This window comes from Rhipicephalus microplus, chromosome 5 (assembly GCF_043290135.1).
Source record: "Rhipicephalus microplus isolate Deutch F79 chromosome 5, USDA_Rmic, whole genome shotgun sequence".
Taxonomy (NCBI): domain Eukaryota; kingdom Metazoa; phylum Arthropoda; class Arachnida; order Ixodida; family Ixodidae; genus Rhipicephalus; species Rhipicephalus microplus.
Window position 1 is genome coordinate 96,023,751 of NC_134704.1, and position 19,565 is coordinate 96,043,315.

General features: G+C 45.3%; 1 protein-coding gene across 2 annotated transcripts in view; it reads right to left on the reverse strand.

Annotated features, from left to right (window-relative positions):
* mRpL42 (mitochondrial ribosomal protein L42) overlaps nucleotides 1-19,565 on the reverse strand; it is a 220,404-nt gene that overhangs the window by 120,297 nt on the left and 80,542 nt on the right. The window lies entirely within an intron of this gene.

Here is a 19,565-nt window from a genome sequence, read left to right on the forward strand (position 1 = left end):
GTTCTTTAACGTGCGCCCAAGCCTGAGTACACGGGTCTACAACATTTTCGCCTCCATCGGAAATGAAGCTGTCACTGCCGGGATTTGATCCCGTGATATGCGGGTCAGCAGCCGAGTACCTTAGCCACTTTACAACCGTGGCGGGGAGCATGCAGTTTTTTACAATTATCTAGAGGGATAAGCGGTGCGCGACATTGTTGTATTCTATGGAATGCCGGGATGTGTAGTATTCGATTTGGCATCACTCGCGAATAGCGAGGACTCCTCGTAGACGCGTCTGGCTGGAAGCGTTCCTTGAGTCGAAATTGTTACTCATGCCTCTTTTTCTATTAAGGCCTTAGATGCCTCATAAAACGGGAAAGGTAACCAGCGCCCTGTGGTTTCAGCGCAAGCAGGTATGATTCATGAAAGACATCATCACATCATGATATCACCATGTGACGTTGTGATGACGTCACAGATCTAGAACTTTTATGTGACGTCCATATGACCTAACTGTGACGTCACATAATGTGACGTTCCGTGATGACGTCATTACATCACATCCTAGCTTGGTCAACAGTGGGCCAATCCAAGAGGCAATGCAATACCACGTATTAAGTGCACGAAGCTTACGGTGGGTGGCGCTGCAGTGCATCGACTGAGAAGAAAAATAAGATGGCTTTCGTCTGCTAGCCGTCTTAGGTGACTGTACCCGTACAAGGAACTTCACGAGTTAAAACAGCGAAGCCGTTTAAGCTTGCCATAATTTTTCTGTCAGAAACATAAATGATAATTATCATCAACAGGCACGCGCTCTCTACATCCTGTTCTTCAGCTTCATCCCATAGGTGGACAGCAAAGCTGAGCGTCGTCTGCTACGGTACTTCCGGTTCGATGCCTATACCTGCGCTGCTTCCAGGTGCCTGCTGCACAGTCTAATTGGGGTGGAAACACGTGCAATTATTTGACGCTTTTGCTGCCACTCGTTCAATAATTGAGTTCTTAAATTCTTTTTTGTCAATGAATATATGATATTAGCGCATTTCAGGGAACGAAGGGAGGTGTGGACATGGGCAAAAAGGAGGAACGTTGAGAATGGGTTTCAAGCACAGCGTGTGGTTATGCTTTAAAACACGCAGTAATCTTTTGCAGAATCACCTCGATTTATATTTTCTAACGCATACGCTTACGGCCGCTTCAAATTCACTCACACATATGTTCACATGCTGTCACATGTCAATATACGTCCGATGTCTACATATGTACGCGTACTTTGCGTAATCAAGCCTGCCGATATAGTATATTTCTATTGTATAATCTGCATCGCTAACTGTCTGTCAAATTGATTGAAACAGGTGAGTGGGTAAAAAGCCCACAAAACAATACGGCCGCTTAAATGATGGTATCGTGCGACGCAAAACTATCGAAGTCGATTTTGAAGCAACGAGTAGCATGGTATGGCGTCTCTGTTATGTCACACTTGCAAGCGTGTAGTGGCGATAGATCATGATATACTCCGACGCATAGCCTTAAAGGCTATCTTGCACAAATGTTCGCTGAGTGCGGATAATTTTGCACGCATTGAAAGATTGTTCGAGCCTGTGACAGACGACACCTCATTTAAATGTTTGATATGTGGGGTTCAACGTCCCGAAACCACCATATGATTATGAGAGACGCCGTAGTGGATGGCTCAGGAAATTTCGGCCACCAGGGGTTCTTTAACGTGCACCCAAATCTGAGCACGCGGGCCTACAACATTTCCGCCTCCATTGAAAATGCAGCCGCCGCAGCCGGGATTCGATCCCGTGACAACGACACCTCGTTCAAAGAGATATTTAAAGGTGTAAAAATAGTAAGCCTGAGAACTACGAGCACGTTTCGTTTATAGCGTTCGAAACACATTACTACGGCCATTCGCTACATCGAGCCCGGAATGGTGTCTTTGAAAACAAAAAGTTAATAAATCTTTTTACGGGTACGTGAGCAAGATGAAAACAAGTGAACGGATATTTCATGCTCCCCTGATGTGCAGGAATTTTCGTATGTGACAAAACATGCACAATATAACCTTCGCTGAAAAACAACAAGCATGCGTCCTGAGGTGCAAGCCACTTCAACGAAAAAAATGAACGCTCGCACGATTATAACTATCTCGTAGTGATTGCATTTGTTATTCAGTCACGCTGCATAGCACTCCAAAGTATTACGCAGCAATGTATAAGAAAATGGCACCACAAGTGCACTGTAGAACACGCAAAAGCGCCGGCACTGGCAAGAATGCCCGCAAGGCATCACGGCGCCTCCTCGAACCGGAAATCGGTGTAGACGGGCGCCGTAGCCCACAATCCATTGCGTGAGCCACAATTTTGCTGTCCACCTATTCTACTTGGCTCCCAAAACACGTGCGCCGACTTCTCCAGCGTGGCCTGTAATAACCCCCATGGGTACGGAATGTTTGACATGGTGTGTGTGGGAGAGGGGTGCGTGCGTGGGTGTGGGTGTTAGCGCTAAGAATGTTGTATTGAAGGCCCATATAGAATACAGTATGTAGAAACAGGTGCGCCGTCCCTGCCATGGATCACATTATATTCCATAAGACACCCATGAAACAAGCGGTACTCAAGCGGTCATTGAACGTAGCCGTGTGGCAAACGTGACGCATTTCATTAATGTCAGCAAGCCCTTCCCTCCCGCCGGAACGTCACGTGAATTATCAGAGTCCCTGGTAAGGTATACAGATGACAATATTGGCACATAGCTTGAGAAAGAAGACATGTGTAGTCAAATTTCTACGGACAGATTAGATTGGCAAGTTTAATATAGAGTCTATTGAACCGATAAGGGGAGCGACTTAAAACTTCAGGCAGACACCGTCACTGGGAATGCTTTGATGAGCTTCCGTGTGAGACCCCACAGTTTTTGACGTGTTCACTGCCGTCATCATTGCGGCTGTTAATCTAACAATGAGGTGAACGAACTAAAGTAATCACGCTGTTGTTTTATACAGGCATGAAAGCTAAGGACACAGCTGGCTAGCTCTGAATAATGCAACTAATGTTGAATTAACAAGCAAACAAGAAAAAAGCGTTAAAATAATTGAACGCAAAATATCCGCACATGCAACCATAACGGTGCCAGAAATAGGCATATACCATACGCAACGCTTCGCGTAAGCGATTTGCGCCACTGCGCATGCGTCGTAGACGATATCCTCTTGTGGGCCACGTTTAAGTGATGCAAATAGCCGGTGACCGCAGGAAACACCAACATAGCGAAGCCCTTGCAGTATCGCTAAGCTATTAGGTTTCAGTCAATGATATGTGGGGTTTAACGTCCCAAAACCACCATATGATTATGATAGAAGCCACAGTGGATAGCTCCGGAAATTTCGACCTCTTGGGGTTCTTTAACGTGCACCCAAATCTGAGCACACCAGCTTACAGCATTTTCGCCTCCATCAAAAATGCAGCCGGGATTCGATCCTGCAGGTTAGCAGCCGAGTACTTTAGCCTCTAGACCACCACGGTAGGGCCACTAAATTATTAGGTCTTGCAAACAAAACCCAAGCCGTTGTAATCGTATTTGGCTAGTAAATGACTATGGTGCATACATAAGAACCTGGATGTTTTACGTTGGCTAATTTGAAATTTTGTCTAAAATTATGAGTGTTGAAGTATTTGAAGTATTATGAGTGTTATGAGTGTTGAAGGAATTATGGCTGAAGTGGGTACGAAGTGGGTTAATAGGGGAACAATAACAAGCTTTTGTAATGGGTTGGAGCATTGGACGACCCACTTGTCATTATACGCTATTCGCATTGTGTGACGACTGGTTGGTCTTTCGCTGTTTTAAAACGCTTTATAAGTCCTAATAACGCGATTGCTTTCTCGACATCACGCCTGCCTAAAACAAGTTTGCCAACAAGCCACAAGCCACTGTGCTTAAGTGTACTTCGATCCAGCAACGTCCGCGGTTTGAGTGCTTAGGGGAATGAGGTAAACGCATTGGCGTATGCGGACGACCTAGCGTTCTTCTGCACAGATCTTTCTAGTATGAAAATATCGATGTCAACAATCGGAGAATTCGGAAACTTTTCAGGGGCACGAATCAACTTTGCTAAAAGCTTGGGACTGTGGTTCGGTCAATGGACATATAAACCAACCCATTTTTATGGCATAGAGTGGTCTTGCGTACCGCCAAAATACCTAGGCGTTCCATTAGATACATATCGATTAAGTTCACATTATTGTAAAGAACGTGTACCCACTCTAAAGCGCTATGCCCAGACGTTTATTCCTGATAACATCCCCATCTTTGGCAGAGCTAAAGCATGCAACCTGTTTTGTCAACAAAAATATTCTACCTTCTGCAAATATTTTGTTGTTCGAGGGTTTACATACAAAAATTTCACCGTGTATTTGCTACTTTTATTTGATCATCAACCTATGAACCGATGAGGTGAGACAATGTTTTTAGACAGGTCTTCGCTGGTAGTCTTGGGTTGGTACACCGCTTTATTAGACAACTGGTGTGACACTTTGCCTGTTTTCGTGACCGTGCTCATTCACTGCTTCGAACATTCTTGCAAGTGAACTTCGCAGATGTTTTACCAAATTTAGTAATGTATACTAATTTTTCATCGCCTCCCTATCTGCAAGGGTTCATGTGTGAAGTATACGAATCAGTGCGTTTTCTCACAGCCAGATTCTTCAATGAGTATACTTGTTCTCTAGCTCAAGAAAAGACCTATATTATGCTGTGTTGAATGTGCTTTTTGCAGCCCCCCTTTACCGCTTACAATATATTAGATTTTCAGACCATGAAGTTTTATTACGTGTAACGAAATCGCCTATTTCGCCAATAACGAAGAAATGTTTTGACAGAGTGCATACAGAAACCATATCTGTAAAAACCTGGTTAGACACCAAAGGCATATTTGTATCCTCAATTAACTGCCGCCTCTATGAAGTTCCAGAAAAAATCGAACATTGCTTTATTAGTTGTAAGAATGCGATACTTTTCTGGGACGTCCTGCAGAGGGCTTTTAAAAAACGTCTGGATTTAAATTGTCATAGCATCCGTATCTCGTACCACCCTTATGCAACGACATGCCAGTTGATATGGTGTTGTTATGGGCATGCATAGTTTATGGAAAGCATGTTGGACAGGCATATGGAACCAATGGTGTCTTTACGATGCCACTTTGTGCAAATTACTGTGCGGCTAAGGGACGTTTATGACCAACTGCAATTTCGGCCAGACTGATATGCTGAGTTCACGAAGTGTGCTATTTAAATACCCCTTTAAACATTGTCTTGTGCGAGATTTACTTTGTAACGTCCATTGTACATTTGTCGACTTGACCCTATGTATGTTGTACGCTATGCATATATGCATATACGTAAGCCACATTTCTAATAAATACCATGTAAGGGAAAAAAAACAGCGTACCAGCACCGGCACACAGTGGACCCGCGTTCGAGCCCCACTGAGTCTTTGGTGCTAGGTTCGCCAACAAGTCGAAAGCACCGGCGTACCTCAGTGGTAGAATACTGGGCTGGCACCTAGCAGACCCGGGTTTCGAGCCACACCGTGTCTTTGGTGCTAGGTTTCTTTTTTTTTCTAATTTCGCACGATGTGGTTGTGGACACCGGTGGCGGCGGCGGACAACTGCGCGTAACCCGAGTTGTGATCTCATAACAACTTTCGCTGTAAAATACGGCACGATTGAATACGGCGGCTCATTATCAGGCATGACTTAACCATTAAATTCTTGTTGCCAGCATCGAGAGCTGGTGGTTTCTCTTCCATTCGTCGGCTTTTTACATAGAAAGCTGTTACGAGATAACAACTCGGGTCCCCCGCAGTGCCATGCTTGTCCGCTGCCGCCAGTGTCCATAACCATATCGCGCGAAATAAGAAAAAAAAAAGATAGTACCAATGGCACAGTGGGGCTCGAACACGGGTCCGCTGGGTGCCAGCCCAGTATTCTACCACTGAGCCACGCCAATTTTTTTCGTCTTTATTGCCTTCTTGACTACAGGTCAAGCTAATATGACAATCACTATCACACGTGTTTCATGCGTGATAACGCGTTAAACAAAGATATTACATCTTCAACACAGTCGGTAGCCTTATACACATCTCTCACTTTTATAACAGCTTCCACGAAACACTCATTAACGAATAGAACTCTCACATCACAGTGTCTGTACGATAGCATACTACGCCAAACCGAATGAAGACCAAGTAAAAATATAACATCCAAATTTTGCACAGAACTATCACAAGGGAAAAAACGAATTCCATATGAAGTAAGAGGTAAATCTTTTTTTAAAGTCATCTGTAAAATGTCCCAAAAGAAAATAGCGTTCTTGTATACAATCAATAAACACGTGTTCAATGGTCTCAGGTTTGTTACACCGAAGACAGCTGCTTCCCCATGGTACATACATCCCTCTCTCTTCAAGCCACGTTTTCACTGGCAAGGTTCCCGTATGAAGTTTAAAAAAGAAGGTTTTCACATTGGGTGGTATACACATGTTTTTCACTCGCTTTAGTACGTCATGGCCATATGATTTTTCATACTTTGAACGGTACAGGGGCACAGGAAAAACATTCTGTATTAGGTCTTTCATAAGGCGCTTTCTTTTCACATTAGTTAGGTAATCTATCGAAAACCTCACCCTTAGGAAACAATATGAGAACACAACTTCGCGCAAGAACGGTGACAAGGTGTGTCGTTCTCGCCTGTCTGAAGATACAAAGAGGTCAGGCATGTGGTGTAACAGCGTTGTTTGAAATGAACAACGTAAAAAAGAGTCTCTCTGGTCTCTAATGAGCAGGAAACGGGATATTACTTGGTTAAGAAACAGATGGCACAGAGACAGCCCTCCTTGCTTAACTCGCCGAACAAGTTCGTTCTAGATGTTCTCTCCCACGTAGAGCTCCAGATGAACGGGGCGAATATCCTGTGGACTTTGTGAGTGCTTTTACGCTTACAACTAAGTACTTGCAAAAGGTACATAATTTTAGCAGCCAGAAATACGTTGCATACAGCTGACCGAGAGAAAATTGATAAGCCACGACCACCCCATCCTTCGGCGGTTGCGCGCAGTTCTTCAGCCTTTCCAAGCCAAAATGCTTCACTGTCTTAATACCTGTCCAATGGTACCCCTAGGTAACGACTAGGTGTCGTGAGCCACTGAATATTTCCAAAGGAACTGGGCGTGAGGTCCCAATTTCTATGCCATAAACCAATGCTTTTCTCTTTGATCATCAAACTTCCACTCGTGTCACAAAACCTTTGAGTGATTTTTAATAACGAAGTGACAATCCCTCTATCAACTGCAAAAAAGGCAATATCGTCGGCGTATGCAAAAACACGCACTTCACATGACTGCAACCTGAAACCATTAATCCCTTCATGGTGAATCACTTTCTGACACAATGGTTCCAAAAATAGAGCGAAGAGCAAAGGACTTGAAGGACACCCCTGGCGCACGGAGGAAAGTACTTGTATGCGCTGTGAGAGTTCTCCATTTACAATTAAATTTGTGGTTGAACTTTTCTATGCCTAATGCCTTTACATATGATCGCACCAAGACCAACGTACTCAGCTAGCATCAAGAGTATATTGTGTGGAACCATGTCGAAAGCCTTGGCTTGATCAATTTGCAACATAGCTACTTTTAGAAGCGCAGCGTCACAATACTCCAAAATGCTCCTGGCAACATGAATATTCGTGAATATGCTCCTACGCTTGATGCCGCAAGTCTGATGTGACCCGACCAACTTGTATATAACTCCTTGCAACCTCCTAGCCAGAACTTTCATAAAAACCTTATAATCTACGTTTGTGAGCGTAATTGGCCGTATCCTTTCACTTTGCGTAAAACATGTTGCTCTTTCCCTTTAGGAATCAGCACGGTGTGTGCCCGATTAAACGATGGAGGCAGAGTTCCGCCATCTAAAGACTCTGAAAAAACCTCATGCAATACGGCGGCCATATCCTCTTTGAACGCCTTGTAAAAGGTGACATTAATGCCATCTGGACCAGGTGATTTGTACATGCCAAGATCATCGATAGCCTTCTCAATTTCCTCTATACTAATAGACATTTCCAATAAATTTGTGCCCTCAGCTTTAAGTGTCGGCATTTCTATCAAGAACTCATCTACAAAACCCGGCTCCTTTGGTTCGCGATAAGCAAGCAAGTCCTGATAATAGTTTTCAAAAGCTTTCATAATATGTTTATGTTCTCTCAATATTTTACCATTCCATTCTATCTCTAGTATGTCGTGAGCTCGCGCATATGCCTTTTCATCTGACAAGGCTCGCTTTGTCGGGGCTTCACCCTCGAGGTATCTCTCAGCTTTTGCTCGTATAATTGCGCCTTTATATTTATCATCTTCAAAACATTCGATTTTGTTTTTGACAACCTGCAGTTGATGTGTGAATAAGCCCGGGTTTTCTGCTTCAATATTCACCAAATCATTTAGCTCTGCCCGTAGCTCACGTTCCTGTTTTCGAGCCAGCAAGCCCCAAGATGTGGCGTGGCTCAGTGACATGCAAGCGTACTTTGAATGTCACTGAGCCACGCCAGTTCTTGGGGCTTGCTGGCGAACTTGCCTTGGGCAGGCTTTTTGGAAAAGGAATCGCGTTACTATGAGTAATAAAGCGTTTCAGAACAGCAAAAAAAAAAAACAACCAGTCTTCGTACAATGAGATAAGCGTAACGAGTTGGTCGTCCAATGCTAGAACTCTTTACAAAAGGTTTCTTTTGTTCAAATAATAACTGTGGCGCATACCCACATTAAGCACAATTCCTCATCGTCGTCAGCCACTGCATGAACGATTGGCCCGAAATTCCTCGCAATAGTGTAGCGAATACCGCGGTTCTAAGAAGAATGACGAAAAATAGCATAGCAAATGCTGGCCTACTACCCTAAAATTTTTATTATTAATGCCGTAGTAGGCAACAAGAAAGTGTGCTTGCAGCAGTTACCCAGTAAGTGTTTAAAAAAGGCTCTGAAAGGCCACTCTAGCTTTCGCTGTGACTGTGATGTGCCTTCCACGCAGGCCTGGATTTTTTTTTCTTCAAAAGCAACGCAGCAGCAGCAGCATGCCAAAGCTCGCCGAGTTGGTTAATACTGATGTTACTCACAACATTAGTAACAAAAATCACAGCATATCCACGGAGTGAATTGTGACGAGTGGGGCGAAGCTTTATAGGGTTTTATCGGTAAACCGTGAATCGTCCGTCCGTCCGTCCATCCATCCATCCATCCATCCATCCATCCATCCATCCATCCATCCATCCATTCGTCCATTCGTCCATTCGTCCATCCATCCGTCCATCCGTCCATCCGTCCATACGTCCGTCCGTCCGTCCGTCCGTCCGTCCGTCTGTCCATCTGTCCCTCCATCCGTCTGCACCTGCCGAGTGAGTCATCGAACTAGGCGGCCACGTACGAATTAGGAAGGCTTTAGAAAAAAGAACATAGTTGAATAACAAACATTCTCTCGTCAATTCAGTAGTGAAAGGTCAGCTTTCTATTCACTCTACACAGCAAAATAAATCATATTACTGCAACAGAGTTGCCTTCAGGAGACTCACGAGCAGTTCCCAGCGTTGCTCTACAACGATTTCGATCAGGCCTCCATCGCGAGCTCTAATAGCGGCATAGACGGCCGGATACTGGCATAGACGAAGGTCTCCGACCCTTGCGCCACTCACTTTTTCGTTTAACCTCAGCGGCAGCCCCTTTTCTTTCGAACTCTCGCGTACAGGTCGGCGGCAACCTCGTTAACCTTCTCCCACAGCGAACAGCAACAACGCCTTCGACGCGACCGACCAGCGCGCGACCCCCCGCGGTGGTGCACGCCGACGCACTCTGAGGAGAACAAGCGCATCCTTCCAGCCCGAGCCTCTCGACACAGCCTTGAACCGACCGCACGTGTCTTCCCTATGTAAAGTTAAACGACCATTTCGAACGAACGCTGTCGGCACTTTCGTTACAGCAACGAAAGAAGAACTAGACGGGAGAACTAATTCGCTCGCGCCAAGATCTCGTCGTATGTGTTAGCATCCTGGAGGAAAAGAATGAAAGGGAGGGGGGGGGGGGGCGCCGATCTGCGTTGGTGTTGGTTCCTGGCGAGAAAAGGTCAAAGACGCTGTCGGGTGCGCGTTAAGCGACTGAACGAAGACGGAAAGCCGTTCCTGTGTGCGGTTCATTTGCATACGCACTAGCACGATGTAGCCAGGGTAATTGGCGTAGCACCGCCCGAGTGATTCACGCAATTCACGTACGCAGCCCGTGTGGGGGCGCCGCCCTCGCATGTCCTCGTTGCGGAAGATCATTCATTCATTTCCCTCGCTCGCGCGGAAAACCGCCATTCGTTTCTCACTGCGCAGTCTTCGCCCCTCAAGGCAGCCTCTATTATCTTAGCCAGGGAGGAATTCGCGCTATGCTCTCTTATTAATTAATAAATGTCTACAGGGTGTCACTATGATGGCTCTCCGTCTCACGCACTGGTCCTCGTATGGTGCGCCATTTCTTCTACGATTTGTTCTCGCGTCCATCAGTCCCTCTTGCAACGAGTCTCCAATTAAGTTGACGTTGTCGTACAACTGGCTTCTGAGGCCGTACACGCACTGCAAGCGTACGGTGCACAACCTCTCTGGCAGTGTTGACAGCTAGAAGGAGTGGCAATTTGGTTACTCATACTTGGAAGGGTAGTGCTAGTGTACGCGGTCTAACAGAAGAGGGCACATACACTCGTGCTACCCTTCCATGTCAGAATTTCCAACTCGCCCAATAAATAATACTCTTAATTACTCACGCCACTTTGACTCGTTCAAGAAGACGTGAAATCACTCGGTGTTTTCTCCTGTTTCTCCAGCTCGGAGGTTTAGGTGCCTTGAACGTGTTAAGTTGCTAAATGTCTCATAAAAAAAGGAAAAAAACAATTAAGGCTGGGGGGAAGTTACGAGGACGCGCTTTTAAGTGATAGCTTATACATATAGCTAACATTGTACATATAATTTATACATGCAATTATTTCGAAAGTCGGAGAAGTTACGTGATTACCGTACGGGCTGAATCTTATTCACATCGCTTGATATTGTGTGCGCAGACCTAGATACTCTATTTTCCTCTCTTTTTTTTTTGTGAGAACTCGGTCACACAGCGAACATCTATGAGCTCTCAATAAAAAAACGCGCTAAATTTTGATACAATATTACTTTCGCATTAAGCTTTGATCAGAATTCTGGTCAGTCTGCGCATGAGAATCAGAACAAATTTGTGAATAACTTCTTTTTTCATGTTCGCAAGTGTAGCTCTCTAAGAATCAAACCGTTGCTGTGGTCCCCAATGCTCGTTCCCCACATTTTGAAATTATGGATACGAATCGGCTTAAACTTTAGATTTAGATTAAATAATGGGCTACTCATTTTCAATTTTACCAATTATTCAGTTATTCAGTAACGAACAGTAGCAAGGTACTGAATCAAATGTCAAATGCCCTTCAATCACATTGAAAAAAGCGGCGCTTTGCGCGTGCCACTATTTCTCTGAATGTTTGTGTCTTGTGCCTTAGAACTTGTGCCTTAGAGTGGCCCTTCCCCCGCCCCGCATCCTTTGGCAGTGTGCCGGGATAGTTAATGTGTCTCCTCGCGCCTCCATCGAAAAATATGGCTGGACTTTTATCAAAGTTCATTCATTCATTCATTCATTCATTCATTCATTCACTGCCTCAAACATACAAAACACATTTTAAAGATTGCAGGCACGTATATACGCTTTTCATATTCGAAGATTTGTATATGCGCCGAAACTCCTGATTCAGAATCTGATTCGTTGAACGCTCCATCTAGTCCCCTCTTGCTTCTAAATAGATGTAGCAGAGACATGAGAAGTAAGAAAAAAGAAACGTATCGTGTACGTTACTGCAGGCTGCTTACCCTTTGAGTCAGACAATCCTCGTTTCCCATTATTAGGTCCTTGTGAACAGCTTTTTTTTTTGTGCATTGCTTTTGAGTTCAAAAAAGTTTCGTGCACGACAAGCCCTAACTTGGGAGAAGAGAGGAAAAAAACATTCAATACTAATGACCGTCTATCAGAATCTCGCTCCAGATGGCATGAAAAATAACCGCATTCTCGCGGCGAGTCTGAACGTGATGTCCATGAATGCGCGCGTAGCTCGCTCAATACTGAGTGCCCGTCAGAGCTGTCTTTCCTGCGTTAAGACTGTATACGAGGAGATGCTTAATCAACAGTACCTAACGTTAACACCTTGGCACGTCTAGACTGGATCGAAAAAAAGTAATCTTATCGCTTATGCATTTGCCAGAGACGAGTTGAAGGCTAAAGCCGCCATCTCGAGAGCCGACTGTATTAACAAGATAACGCCTTACCTAAGCGCCATCAACAGAGAAGCACGACGCTAAAAAAAAAAAACATGGACGCTATAATCAAAGCCCTGCATAGGAACGAGTTGGCGCGCACGCTATTCCTGCTTTATAATACCACCCTCCTTCCTTTCCAAGCATTCAGAGAGCGTTATTGTAGCAGCTCACCATTAACGAAAAGACGTGGAAAAAATCAGAAAGCAGAACTTTCAAAAACCACTCCACTTGAAAGTTTGAAGCGTAACATTATATCGCAGAAGCCTCAGTAAGAAAACCAGACACCGCGCAACCCTCCAGCATTCTACCATACAAGGTACAGATTTTCATTGCAGTTTGAGTAAACTAGCGTTACTGTTTTACAGCAATAAATTTTTTGACTGAAAGTAACCGAAAAGTAATCGATTACACTTCTTTATTTAACCCTGTTACCTTTCTTGGGCTAGAATTTGCCACTGTAATCAATTGAATTTTAAAGCAAGTAATTGTAATTGCAATCTGTTACTCGTTTGCTGTATTGTGTGCAAGTCTGATTGACTACGCTATACTAGGTATTCTTGTTTGTCTACACGTGCGGTGCTCAATTTGAATTTGGGAAAGCTACACGCCACGTCCCACCGCGCTATTCTAGTGGCTAAACTCGGCTGCTGACCCGCAGGTCGCGGGATCGAATCGCGGCCTCGGCGGCTGCATTTCCGATAGAGCCGGAAATGTTGTAAGCCCGTGTGCTCAGATTTGGGTGCACGTTAAAGAACCCCAGGTGGTCGAAATTTCCGGAGCCCTCCACTACAGCGTCTCGTAATCATATGGGGGTTTTGGGACGTTAAACCTCACATATCAAGCTACACGCCCCGACCATTGAACAGGGGAAAATTGCATCATGCTATGAATGGCAGGACAGCGAGCAGGCAGCCGCGTCACGTCGCCTTATCTGAGACGAGAGAAAACAAAATCAAAATTGTAACAATAGCGGCGCCAGTCACAAAAGAAACGGGGGAAAATGTGGCGCGCACTGCCCCCTTGGCCGATAAGCGTCCTTCCGTGCTTCATGATTCAAGGACAGGCACCACGCAAAATAAACACACGCGACAGAGCGACGTCCACAGATATCGGTTACGCCACTCCGCAGTCAGGTCGCGCAAGTCATTTCGCCACCGCAATAAAAAAGAAGAGCGAGAATAAAAGGAGATAAAGGGAAATAAAGCTTTCGACGGCCTATAGTCTGAGTAATACTCTGTATACGTCGCACCTGAGAAAGTGTTAAGGCTTCAGGTACCAAGAGAAACTGACTAAACAGCCGTTACATCCGCGCAAAAGGGCGGTTTGCCGCCGGAATTGAACTTCTCGACACCGTGTACTCCCGCTGTCGAGCTCACGCGCTCGTCAAGTGGGCTCGTAAAATGGAGTACGCATAGTACGCAGGACAGGTGGCAACGACGCTCCGCCTGTATGGAAGTCGCGTGTAGGAGGCAATACCACTCGTGGGACCTCGTTTCGAGGACTTGTCTTTGCATGCGGACGTACGGGGATAGATACGCCACCGGCTCTCGCGATGTCGCTTAGTTTGGATCAATTTAAGCGCTATCTACCACCGTGGTGGCGAACGAACTGTCTAGACAGGGTACTTGTTGGCGATTTAAATACTGACGGCAGCATTGGCGTGCGCAAAGGAAAGGCAGCTCCCTAACTTTTCTCCCCAAGTAATCTATGGGTACACCAAGTCTGCCCCGCACGTTTATTATCTCGTGATTGTTCAATGTGTTGTGTTATGACCTAGCAGGCTTTTGAGGACAGTTACGGCCGCCGAGAACAGCCGATTTAGCATTCCAGGAACTTCTCACATCTCACTTTTATCAACGGGATAGTCACAGACCGAAGGCAGACCATTATGAGGAAACTTTGTTTCATTTTCTTTTTTTTTTTTTTCATCCAGTGAGAAGCTTGCTTTCTTGGTCATTTGAATGACTCAACCAACAGAGTGGAATTAGGTAGGGCATATTAGGATAAAAATTCGCCTCATTTCATAGAGAAGCCATATAGCTATTATGGACGACAGCTTTATCATTTCGGATACAGTGTCAACGTATGAGATCATGCCCCCTTGGGGCACCCCCTACTGTAAGATCTCCAGGCTTTCAAGGTCCGCTTCAGGAGTCGTGTTGACTAAACTGCAGCATTCAATGTTCGTACTCGTGCAGTCGTTTACAAATAACTTTATAGGAGTCCCGAGGGACAAGATTAGTAAAGGTCAAGGGACCTCCCCAGTCAAGTCGGCGTCTCCACCCATTTCGGCACCGGGACTCTCGGCGAGGACGCGAGCCCTTAGGACGGTCCGAGTTGATGTGTGAGGCCCATACTGTGTGGCAGCCGCTCATACCAGTTGACTGCGTCGTACAGAGTCGAGCCCATGTTAAATGGGAGCAGCCAGAGTATATGGCCGAAAGAAATTTCGGTGCACCTTACAGAACCCCAGGTGGTCTAAATTTCGAGAACCATCCACTACGGCGTCTTTCATAATCATATGGTGGTTCTGGGGCATATATATATATATATATATATATATACGAATAAATTTTTATTTTATGGGCTGTGATCAACTTCATACGCCGCACTAAATGGCATGATTACGTCTAGACGATTGTGGAGCGGTAATCTAGTCGCAACAGCGTCAAAACAGGACCCTTGACCCGGCGTGTAAATCTATGTTGTTCAAACAGCGGGCTGTTCTGATCAGTATATGCGCCAAGGTTCGGATGGTTTGCATTATATTCAGGTAAAGAGCTAAGATGCCTCACCAAACACGAAAATTGATCACCGTCTTCGGCTTTAGCACGAGTCATGCAAATAAAATGATAATATATCAGTAATAGTGGTAAAATATAAAAATAATAGTAATAATAATAATAATAATAACAATAATAATATTTCCGTGGTGACATCACAATTTGACGTCATCACGACGTCCCAAAGAATCATAATTTGTGAATTATTCATGGCGTCACGTCACGGAAGTCGCACAGTGACATCATCACGCAATATTGCCGCTGGGACAAAAGTTTGCCTATCGTGGAGGCCCTGCAAGTTCCAATTATACGCAGAAGTCTCTCGGAAGGTGGCGCGAGCAAATAAATACATCGATCGTGAGAAGAGACGAATCGGATTCATTTCATATTCGAGTCATGTTATGTGAATGTATAGAGGTTGCTTTCTGTTATCTGCAACGACCAAGCTTCGTTATTACTAATAAATGTTCGGTTTCGACGTCCCCAACCCATTATATTCACGCCAGGTACACTTAGAGTACGTACGCCAGCCGTTCGCAACACGCCCTCCATCTTGTCTACGGCGTGCGTCCGAAATGGACGAAGTGGAATTGCTGGCGGAGCACGCTGACAATGGACGCCCGTACTAACTTCACAAGCTCGCCTAGGAAATGCTTCAGATACCAATGATCTTCCTACTGCATGTACAGCAAAAAAAAAAAAAAAATTCCTTACATACAATGACATTTGCGGGCAGTATCGCCTCGGTCACCAAACGCGTACTATCACCTTTACTGCGTCAGTCCGCCCGCAGGCGTGGTCCTATGGCGTAAACTATAATACCGAACTTTTCTCTCGCCTGCCTTGCGCCACCAAATTTACCCCAGAATTCACCCTAATTCAATCTGCAAGTTTTGGGCTGTCAGAAAAGTTGACCGAAGCCAATTTATGTGGCAGTGTCTAAATCACTTCCCTCCCCCTAACCTAGGTGAGCACTTAGGTACTGAGTAGCTGTGGGAGGCTGTGCGCAGCTGCAACCCCAACCTTCAGGAGGCTATCCTGAGGTGGGCCGAGGTGGTAAAAGAGGCCTACCACGAGTAGCATACATTAGCTTCTCACAGCTCCTTTCATTTAGGATGGGATAAATACAGATGTTTCTCTCTTTGTCTCGATCGCGAGACAAGCGAAGAAGACGAGGTACCGAACGCCCGAGGAGCGAAGGTATTGTTGCCGTGCACGCAGACATTTTTAGATGCGGAGCATCTAATACTCGAGGCTTGTAGTGCGGCGCCGTCCGCAAGCTTCCTCCTCCTCCTTCCACCATCTGTGCATCCCTTCCTCCTCTACACACCGCGCGCGCTTCACTCCTCCACCATCTGTGCACCCTTCCTCCTCTACACACCGCGTGCGCTTCTCCTCTTCACGAACATTCGCTAGCTGTATAATGTAGCGCGCATGCGCCGTCACGCTTCGAGAACATCGGCAGCTGACGCGCGCGCATGCGCCGTCGCGCTTCGAGAACATCGGCAACTGACGCGCGCGCATGCGCCGTTGCGCTTCTCCCCCTTCTCGAACATTCGACAGCTGACACGCGCATGCACCGTCACCCACCATCTGTGCCACGCGCGCTTCTCCCCTTCGAGAACATTCTACAATTCTCCTGATTCTCCAGTGGACGCGCATGCGCCGTCGCGCTTCGAGAACATCGGCAACTGACGCGCGCGCATGCGCCGTTGCGCTTCTCCCCCTTCTCGAACATTCGACAGCTGACACGCGCATGCACCGTCACCCACCATCTGTGCCACGCGCGCTTCTCCCCTTCGAGAACATTCTACAATTCTCCTGATTCTCCAGTGGACGCGCATGCGCCGTCGCGCTTCGAGAACATTCAACAGCTGACAGTGCATGCGCCGTCGCGCTGTATATATACTCAAGGTCGGCGCTCGCTCGCTCAGTTGCCGCTTGTCGGTTGGTTTGTACGGCGCGTCGACGTCCAAGGTCGTGGTGAAATGAATGCCAACGAATCCACAAGCACAATGATCGACGTCCCTTCGACCAGCGCCACCCTTTCGCATACGTGTGTACGTGTTCACTCATTTAACACCCCCTCCTACAACCACGTTAACCAATTTAGCCATCGACCCAAGTAAGTCGCAATTTAACACCCCATTCCACAACCACGTTAACCAATTTAGCCATCGACCCAAGTAAGTCGCACTTTAACACCCCGTTAACCAATTATATGCTCCGCATCCTCCTCAGTGTTCCCCCGAGGGAAGCTGCGGGCAATTTTTTTCTCTAGCTTGTTTCTTGTTAGGGCACAAGTTCACTCCATTTTTTTAACCATTGAATTCATCAGCCGCAGCCTAACTAGCATCAGCTTGACTACGCCCATTGCAGGATCAGTCAACGTGGACTTGAGCTTTCAGCTTCCACGTTATACCTGCGAAACATTTGATTTCATCGACCCACCTTAACTTTCTGTCTTCTCCTCGGTGCGTTTGCTTTTTCTAGCAATCCAGTCAGTACCCTTAATGACCAGTGGAAGCAACGACCAGTGGAAGGAGGTGCTCCACGAAGGAGCAGCTGCTGCAACGTTGAAAGGGCAAGCTATTCATACCTACCAGACGTCAATACAATTACTTACAGACACGTTAACTTCCTTTCAAGATCAATGAATACTCTTGGGAGTGTCGCAAGACCTACATGAGAGTTAAGGTGTCTCTTTGAATAGAATGGTGTATGTGTCAAGGCGGGACTCTCCGAAAGATGTAAACGCATGTAAACTCTCCATTTTTGTTTTAATTTTTTATTTTACTTAATTTTATGGTTGTAAATCAAACTGACGAGCTCCTCCACAGTATTCAGCTGGTGCTCTGGCGAGTACATTTTTAACTTGAATAAAAGTGGAAACGTCGAAACATCGACCGGCAACGTCTATCGACGATCCGAATAAAATTTGATGGCCCGTTGTGAACAACCGAACGAACATTACGCGAGATATGCCGCGAAAGAATGAAAAGTTCGTGCCACGTGCGAAGGAATGTTATAATACTGCGGCTCGGGTTTTTCTGCAGTGCCAGCGGTTCCCTCCGACGAAAGCATCAACTGCGCATGCATTTATTAAAGCTGAAAAGCTGACACCTGACAATAGATAAATGCTTGTCTGCCGCTAGATGCGCTTATGTATTCTTACGGTCTGGAATTGGACGGGTGCTGAATGCCCCTGAGAGCCGGAAACAATGCAACCGAAAAAATAAAACTAAACCATATATATATATATATATATATATATATATATATATATATATATATATATATATATATATATATATATATATATATATATATATATATATATATATATGGTAGTTTTTAGAGTTGTATTCCTCACCACTTTGAAAAGCAAGGGCGTCACATAGAGCTGTGTTATGACGTGAGCAGCGTTCTTTCCTAGTATCCAAAGAGAAAACATGGACATGGTTTTCGGGTAGCGCACAGAGGGAGCAAGGTTAAAAGAGTGCGAAATGAAACTTGTACAAGTATACACGTCCCCTACAAGCATAGAATTCAGCACACGATATATTGTCCTAATTTCGCTTTGCATGCTCTCTATATAGGCTGATTCAATATTTTTTTTCTGAGGAATCGGGCTATAGCGCTGACTGCCAACTGATTTGGTTTTATGCTGAAAACACGGTATTGCATTCAAAGGTGATATGGAGGCAAGCAGGTTATTGATACTTCTAACGACGCACGCGTTAAGCTACGGAATTTGAATGCGTGCTAACAAATCCTGCATTTTACATATATCTGCGAACGTTTCATTTATTTATATTTCACTGCATTCGCAGGAATAGTCTTCAAAATCTCGTCTCACTGTTCATTAGACCACAAAGCCAAACGACAGCCCTTCTGCGGTTCCTGAACGCAATCAACATAAACGATCGCCTGCAGACTTGCTGTGCCATGCATTTGCATTGTGAAGTGTATGCGCTGATGCTTCCCTCTCCCCATCTTTCATTTACTCAATAATTTTTCCCCCGCATGTGGGATAGCAAACTGGATATTCTCTAGTTAACCTCCTTACCCTTCGTGCACTCTGCTTGTTGTATTATAATAATAAGAATACTTTATTATTCTGGCATGCATACACAACAGTTACATGCCACCGAGATGAGGCAAAAGGAAACAGTCGAAACTGTTTCCTGACTAGGCCTACATCCCGGCTCATGAACAAAAACAAAAAAAAAACAAAAAACAAAAACAAGGAGTGAAACATATACTCGTGTAAACAGTTTCGTGCACAAAAACAAAAAAACAAAAAAATAAAAACAAGGACAGCGGTGAATAAAGCGAAAAACATCCAGTACAGCACAATTCGCCAGCATCACTGTAGAGAAGTC